We start from the raw sequence: 6,839 nt of genomic DNA, 5'->3' as shown, positions 1-6,839 counted from the left end.
TTAAATAAAGGTGAAATAAAATTTAAAAATAAAAAATCATGGACATGTCACCTACTGTACACATAGACACACACACACACACGGTTATCTGACCAAATTATCAGGGGTACAGTAGTATCTACCATTTCTATTACTATTTATCTAGCATACACACTCACACTCTTTCAAACATGATTATTTGGTAAAGTTATCAGGGGTAGTAACTAGCATAATTTATTTGACTATTTCTTTCACACACACGCACACCTCATTGGCTAGGTTAGCAAGCTAGGTTAGCTAGCTAGCTAACGCTATCTAGCCACATCTAGCACAAGCTCACTACTAAACTGACCTGGCAATCCTACTATCGTGGACACTTGTCTCCAAGCAGCATTTTTTTGTGTGTATGTCCCTGTAGCTGTCAGCAGTTGTGTCAAAAAGGCAAGGTTTTGAGGATACTGCGAAATTGATTCTCTCCTCCATGTGTCCAACCGCATGCGACCATTTGCAAAAAGTACCTGCATCAGTATAGTTGCCTAGCTGCGCAAAATGTTATGCAGCAGTGATGCAATGACGCAGTCGGTGTGTTCGAAGCGTTAGTTCAAAAGGATGCAAATTTCTGTTTGAAAAAGCTAGCCTTAGCTTTCCTAACTGACTGTGTATATTGGTTCCTGACTTCCCTGAAGTTGCATATCGAGGAGGCTATTCGATGCTAATGCAGTACACCACAGGATGTTTTTGTGCTGGTCAAGGGCAGTTAAGTCTGGAGTGAACCAAGGGCTACATCTGTTCTTAATTCTACATTTTTTGAATGGGGCATGCTTATTTAAGATGGTGAGGAAAGCACTTTCAAAGAACAACCAGGCATCCTCTACTGATGTGACGAGGCAAATATCCTCCAGGATACCTGGGCCAGGTCGATTAGAAAGGCCTGCTTGCTGAAGTGTTTTAGGGAGCGTTTGACAGTGATGAGGGGTGGTCGTTTGACCGCGGGCCCATTGCGGACGCAGGCAATGAGGCTGTGATCGCTGAGATGTGCGAGGTGTATTTAGAGGGCAAGTTGGTCAGGATGATATCTATGAGGGTGCCCATGTTTACGGATTTAGGGTTGTACCTGGTAGGTTCCTTGATAATTTGTGTGAGATTTAGGGCATCTATGATTGTAGGATGGCCGGTGTGCTAAACATATTCCCAGTTTAGGTCACCTATCAGTACTAACTCTGAAGATAGATGGGGGCAATCAATTCACATATGGTGTCCAGGACACAGCTGGGGGCTGAGGGGGGTCTATAACAAGCGGCAACAGTGAGAGACTTATTTCTGGAAAGGTGGATTTTTAAAAGTAGAAGCTCGAACTGTTTGGAAACAGACCTGGATAGTATGTCAGAACTCTGCAGGCTATCTCTGCAGTAGATTGCAACTCCCCCCCCCCCCCCCTTTGGCAGTTCTATCTTCACGGAAAATGTTGTAGTTGGGGTTGGAAATTTCTGAATTTTTGGTGGCCTTCCTAAGCCAGGATTCAGACACAGCTAGGACATAAGGGTTGGCGGAGTGTGCTAAAGCAGTGAATAAAACAAACTTAGGGAGGAGGCTTCTGATGTTAACATGCATTAAACCAAGGCTTTTACGGTTACAGAAGTCAACAAATGAGAGCGCCTGGGGAATCGGTGTGATGCTGGGGGCTTTTTTCCTACTAGCACTGACTTTGCTTATAACTACATTGTTGAGGGAAAATGTACTTGCTACAATTGTGACATGTTGTTGTCTCACCTAGCTACAGTATCTTAAAATTAATGCACTAATGTGAGTCACTCTGGATAAGAGCATTTGCTAAATTACTAAAATGTCAAACAAAATATGATATCATCTATTAGACCTATCCAATCACAGTAAAGATACTGTACTTCTTCACAAATGATTGAATCAAAGGGTTTATAAATGTAACATGTTTCACTCCTAAAAGGCTCAAAAGAAAAAATGTCCCAAATGACCTACTAAATCACATTAACGCTGAGTAGGGACAGTCTAGATGACGGTCACTGGCTTCTTAACAGCCCAAGCTCCCAAGCTTAATTAAATAGATGTATGTCTTTGTAGGATGACATAAGTGACACAGTCAGCATTTTTGCTCATGTTCTTATTTAATATATAATAATAATAATATATGCTTTTATCCAATGCGACTTACAGTCAGTCGTACATGCATAGATTTTACATATTGTTGGTCCCAGGAATCAAACCCACTACCCTGGCATTACATGCACCGTGCACAACCAACTGAGCTACAAAGGGCATTGGAAGTGCGGTTCCCTGTGGCATTTTCATATTGTCTGTTTTATTACCCTTTTAGAGATATCATATTGTCTGTTCATTACCCTTGTAGAGATATAATATTATCTGTTCATTACCCTTGTAGGGATATCATATTGTCTGTTCATTACCCTTGTAGAGATATAATATTATCTGTTCATTACCCTTGTAAGGATATCATATTGCCTGTTCAATACCCTTGTAGGGATATCATATTGTCTGTTCATTACCCTTGTAGGGATATCATATTGTCTGTTCATTACCCTTGTAGGGATATCATATTGTCTGTTCATTATCCTTGTAGGGATATCATATTGTCTGTTCATTATCATTGCAGGGATATCATATTGTCTGTTCATTATCCTTGTAGAGATATCATATTGTCTGTTCATGATCCTTGTAGGGATATCATATTTTCTGTTCATTATCCTTGTAGGGATATCATATGGTCTGTTCATTATCCGTGTAGGGATATCATATTGTCTGTTCATTATCCGTGTAGGGATATCATATTGTCTGTTCAATACCCTTGTAGGGATATCATATTGTCTGTTCATTATCCTTGTAGGGATATCATATTGTCTGTTCATTATCCTTGTAGGGATATCATATTGTCTGTTCAATACCCTTGTAGGGATATCATATTGTCTGTTCAATACCCTTGTAGGGATATCATATTGTCTGTTCATTATCCTTGTAGGGATATCATATTGTCTGTTCAATACCCTTGTAGGGATATCATATTGTCTGTTCAATACCCTTGTAGGGATATCATATTGTCTGTTCATTACCCTTGTAGGGATATCATATTGTCTGTTCAATACCCTTGTAGGGATATCATATTGTCTGTTCAATACCCTTGTAGGGATATCATATTGTCTGTTCAATACCCTTGTAGGGATATCATATTGTCTGTTCATTATCCGTGTAGGGATATCATATTGTCTGTTCAATACCCTTGTAGGGATATCATATTGTCTGTTCAATACCCTTGTAAAGATTTGTAAAGATCGATTTGAAGGTGGAGGGTCCGATTTGGAGGTGGTGTGTCACAGCATTATTGGACTGAGCTTGTTGTCATTGCAGGCAATCTCAACGCTGTGCATTACAGGGAAGACATCCTCCTCCCTCAGAAGGTACCCTTCCTGCAGGCTCATCCTGACTTAACCCTCCAGCATGACAATGCCACCAGCCATACTGCTCGTTCTGTGCGTGATTTCCTGAAAGACAGGAATGTCACTGTTCTGCCATGGCCAGTGAAGAGCCCGGATCTCAATCCCATTGAGCACGTCTGGGACCTGTTGGATCAGAGGGTGAGGGCTAGGGCCATTTCCCCTAGAAATGTCTGGGAACTTGCAGGTGCCTTGGTGGAAGAGTTGGGTAAGATCTCACAGCAAGAACGGGCAAATCTGGTGCAGTCCACGAGGAGGAGATGCACTGCAGTACTTAATGCAGCTGGTGGCCACACCAGATACTCCTTTTGATTTTGACCCCCCTTTGTTCAGGGACACATTATTCAATTTCTGTTAGTCACACGTCTGTGGAACTTGTTCAATTTATGTCTCAGTTGTTGAATCTTGTTATGTTCATACAAATATTTACACATGTTAAGTTTGCTGAAAATGAACACTGTTTCTTTTTTTATCATTCAAGTCCAAAATGGATGAAGCAACTGCAGATTGCCCCTTTAATGTAAAACATTAGAACATTTTTTTGTTTGTTATCAAAAACATTCATAGAGTGTTTGTGGGATGTTATCATCCTAATGTTAGATAAAACCATAAATATAACTTATTGTAATGGCAATGTTAGCTACTGACCTGGGAATGTTCCCGGTTTGCGGGATGAACACTTGTATATGTGCTCATACTTAGACATACCATGTGCGCTTGAATCCACACACTCATACAGACCGCACACTCTCTCTTATCACTCTCTATGTCACACACACACACGCCACAGGGTGGTGGTTTGGTTCTGTCTGAGAGAATTCCTATTCTAGCAGGAGCGTTTTCTCCTGTCTTTTTTCCTTAATGAGCCAGTGAAGCTTCGCTCATCAGCCCTTTGTCAGCTGGAGCTTTACCGCTGGATTAAAACCGATTATGTTTTCATTTCACACTCTTTTATTGGGCCCAATAATAGAATTTGGTGTAGTGGCTTAGGAAGAAGAGAGGGAGGGAGATAGAGGGATGAGACCACAGAAAGAGTGTCTTTCTAATCCCCCCTCCTTTCTTCTACTCATTCCACTCACTCTCTCTATCTCTATCTCTATCTCACTCACTTACTCTCTCTATCTCACTCACTCACTCACTCTCTCTATCTTTATCTCACTCACTCTCTCTATCTCTATCTCACTCACTCTATCTCTCTCTCTCTCACAAATACTCGTAAAGATTGTGATGACATAAAAGCACATACGTCCAGACAGTGAATACACGCTCACGACTGATCATAGAGACTAACCTACAAGCACAGTCATAAATTCATACGTGCGCCTGCACATGCTCACAACCATGCAAGCACACAAACGCGCACACACACACACAATTATGTTTGTGGCCCGCTGGTGCACTAAGGGCTGTCTTAATTGATTGGACATGAGGACACAACAGAAGCAATTACTTCACCTGGTCATCTCGTTAGTCATCCCAGTAGGCCCCATGCCACCCCCCCTCCCAATCAGATAACCCCTCCTAAAGTCTACACATTACCTCTCACTTCTCCACACCTCTCTTCGCTTTACTCCTTTTCACCCTTTCTTTTCCCTGTCCTCTCTCTCGTTATCTTTTCTCTCTTTCGTTTCTCTCTCTCTTTCTCTCTCACTCTCTAACTGTGCCACTAAACATTTTCTGGCCCATTCCTCTCTCTCTCTTTCTCTTTCCAATCAAACTCAAGGCAATGACTTTTGGCCTCTGTGAATTCTGTATATGTCCCCTTCTCCCTCACTCTCACTCTTGCTCTTGCCGTCAATCAATCATTCATACCCTTCTAACTCACCCCCCCATCTCGCTTCCGTCGCCGCCATAACACTTTAATTACGCTGAATAAAAATTACGAGCCGGAACACCAAGTCGCAAGCAGGTTGGCTTTAATTGCCTTGGTTTTAATTCCAGTCTGCGGAGAGAGTTTCATAAGAGAGAGAGAGAGAGAGAGGAAGAAAGGGATAAGAGGGGAGGGAGAGAGCGAGAGTGTGACTTTCAGATGACCTCCTTATCAGTCGACAACCAATAGCATGAGACTGCGTTTTCCATTCCTCCTGCACACATAACGCCTCCTCCACTCTTCCACTCCACCCATCCCACACCTCTCTCCATCCCACAAATGTTCACCCATCTCTGTTTGTGTACACTGTGGATGCTGTTGTTGCTCGGGTATACGACAACTGAAGACTGGGTGTGGAATTCCCAGTATTAGTGAATAAATCCATTCCCTAACCCTAGCTACATTACAAAGATGTACACTACCGTTCAAAACTTATGGGTCACAGTGAGTAGGCGACTCCGGGATGCTGGCCTTCTACGCAGAGTTGCAAAGAAAAAGCCATATCTAAGACTGGCCAATAAAAATAAAAGATTAAGATGGGCAAAAGAACACAGAGACTGGACAGACGAACTCTGCCTTGAAGGCGAGCACCCTGGAGTCGCCTCTTCACTGTTGACGTTGAGACTGGTGTTTTGCGGGTACTATTTAATGAAACTGCCAGATGAAGACTTGAGGCATCTGTTTCTCAAACTAGACACTCTAATGTAGTTCTCCTCTTGCTCAGTTGTGCACCGGGGCCTCCCACTCCTCTTTCTATTCTGGTTAGTTATTCCAGTTTATGCTATTCTCTGAAGGGAGTAGTACACAGCGTTGAATGAGATCTTCAGGTTCTTGGCAATTTCTCGCATTTCTCGCCTTCATTTCTCAGAACAAGAATAGACTGATGAGTTTCAGAAGAACGTTCTTTGTTTCTGGCCATTTTGAGCCTGTAATCGAACCCACAAATGCTGATGCTCCAGATACTCAACTAGTCTAAAGAAGGACAGTTTTATTGCTTCTTTAATCAGAACAACAGTTTTCAGCTCTGCTAACATAATTGCAGAAGAGTTTTCTAATGATCAATTAGCCTTTTAAAATTATCAACTTGGATTAGCTAACACAACGTGTCATTGGAACACAGGAGTGATTTTTGCTGATAATGGGCCTCTGTACGCCCATGTAGATATTCCATAGAAAATCTTCTGTTTCCAGCTACATTAGTCATTTACAACATTAGCACATTACCCCCCTGACCCTTGGCAGCCACCTGGGGGAGAAATAAAGAGAACATCCCCCAACCTCGCTCTCTCCCGCTTCATTCTGTGCATTTATAATGAGCATGATTTATAGATCCTCCCACAGCCAGGGTCACTACTGTAAACACTCAGAGATATTAAAATGGAGGCCCTGCCACCGCCCACTTTCAAATCTAGACTGCTAAGAGAGGAGATGCCAAAATAACAGCACTAAAAAGTTACCATCATCCAAACAAGAATGGTAAATACAAGCACTAATCATGCCCTGATGGT

Source organism: Oncorhynchus nerka, linkage group LG14 (assembly GCF_034236695.1).
Source record: "Oncorhynchus nerka isolate Pitt River linkage group LG14, Oner_Uvic_2.0, whole genome shotgun sequence".
Taxonomy (NCBI): Eukaryota; Metazoa; Chordata; class Actinopteri; order Salmoniformes; family Salmonidae; genus Oncorhynchus; species Oncorhynchus nerka.
This window is presented reverse-complemented; position numbering follows the sequence as displayed.